This window comes from Psammomys obesus, unplaced genomic scaffold (genome assembly GCF_907164565.1).
Source record: "Psammomys obesus unplaced genomic scaffold, mPsaObe1.curated_primary_1811, whole genome shotgun sequence".
Classification (NCBI taxonomy): domain Eukaryota; kingdom Metazoa; phylum Chordata; class Mammalia; order Rodentia; family Muridae; genus Psammomys; species Psammomys obesus.
Window position 1 is genome coordinate 1 of NW_026588261.1, and position 1,919 is coordinate 1,919.

Here is a 1,919-nt window from a genome sequence, read left to right on the forward strand (position 1 = left end):
TGCTGGCAGCCACTGAAAGTATGCTCCTGGCTGGGATGTCCTACGACCGCTGTGTGGTCATCTGCAACCCTCTGCACTATCCTCTGTTCATGGGCCCAACAAAGTGCACACAGCTGGCAGCAGGGGCCTGGCTTGGTGGCATCCCTTTCCAGCCCGGGCAAACTTGTCAGATAGTCTCTCTACACTTCTGTAACTCTAACCGAATAGATCACTTCTTCTGTGACATCCCTCCTGTACTTAAGCTGGCCTGCGGGACACTTTGGTTAATGAGCTGTATGTCTATGCAGTTGCTATCTTGCTTGCTGCAATTCCTTTTATGTTAATACTGACATCTTACAGCAAAATCATCGCCACCGTCCTGAGGCTGTCAACCGCTGAAGGACGAGCAAAAGCCTTCTGCAAGTGTTCTTCCCGCCTGGTGGTGGCGGCTTTATTTTTCGGCTCTGCATCTATTACCTACTTAATGCCAAGGTCAACTTATTCTGCAGTAAGTGACAAACTCCTCTCTCTCTTCTACACCATGTGGCCCCCATGTTCAACCCCATGATATACAGTCTTAGGAACAAGGATGTGATTGCAGCTTTGAGAAGGTTATTGCTTAGAACATAGTGTCATAGTCTTATGCTCAAGTGACATAACTGTACAGTTCCCCCACAATTTCCACATATGTACTTTCTCTTTGTGCTGTTAAGAACTCCCTGCAGGAGACCAGGGAGGGAGTGTGGGGTTGGGGAGGGAATGAGGGAGCAGGATACAGCTGGGACACAGAGTTAACAAAATGTAACTAATAAGAAAAATAAAATTTAAAAAATACTTGAAAAAAAAGAACTCCCTGCAAGAAACTGTCATAGTTATTTTGAAAGCCAGCGTAACATTACCTTTCATATAAATACACTAGTCAAATAAATATGCTGTTGATGTATGTCTTGTGGAACATTTTAATTTTATTAATTAAATTTACTTTTTGACATTTTTCTGCATGTGGGTAATGCATTCCCTATTCCTGTCAAAACCCAGTATCTCCATCCAAATACCTCCATGCATATAGTTCATTTTGTTTGTTTCATGACACATGGAGCTTACTTGCGGCTCTCTCTGTGACAAGTTTGAATTTATTGCAGATACTCACCTGAAGCCATTGACTCATGCTCTCATTGAATGCTTTTTTTTCCTGATTGCTATTTTTTATAATTTTTATTTTTTATATTAATTACTGGTTATTTCTTTTGTATTCCAGCTGTTGCCCCCTCTCTTTCCTTCCCAATCCCACCCTCCCTCTCTCATCTCCTCCCTGCCCCTCTCTAAGTCCACTGATAGGGGAGGTCTTCTTCCCCTTCCATTTGACCCTAGTTTATCAGGTCTCATCAGGAATGGCTGTAATGTCCTCCTCTGTGGCCTAGCAAGGCTGCTCATCCCTCGGGAAGGAGGGGTTACTGAATGTTTTTTTATATTCTTTTTTATTATTATCAATTTTAATTTTTGTATATTAATCACAGGTTATTTACTTTATATCCCAGCCGTAATAGGTAGCATTTCTGAAGACAAAGTAAGTTTCTTCCTCATATTCATAACTTATTCTTGTCAGGAAGTTTCATTCAGGACCAGTGAAAAAAAGAACAGCTGCTATGAGTTCAAAATATCACCGGCTTTGTCCTGCTCAGCTGTGGGCAGTTTGTCGCCATTCTCCCTGTTAGTATTTTGGAACACAAGCTGCTTCTGGGTTGCCCAGCAACCTATCATGTGTCCTCAGCCAGTCAGGTGACCACACCTGGAGGGCGTGGTTACCTTCCAACTTAAAGGGCCCACCCCAACACGGGGTCCCTCTCTTACTCTCTTCTCTCTTTCCCTCCTCCCCTCTCTCTCTTGCGCTCTCTCTCTCTCTCTCTCTCTCTCTCTCTCTCTCTCTCTCTCTCTCTCTC

The 1,919-nt window shown here is 43.4% G+C and overlaps 1 pseudogene; it reads left to right on the plus strand.

The window, feature by feature from the left end:
• The first annotated feature begins 5 nt into the window (after positions 1-5).
• On the plus strand, positions 6-609 carry LOC129674230 (olfactory receptor 10AG1-like; annotated as a pseudogene).
• The last annotated feature ends 1,310 nt before the right edge of the window (positions 610-1,919 follow it).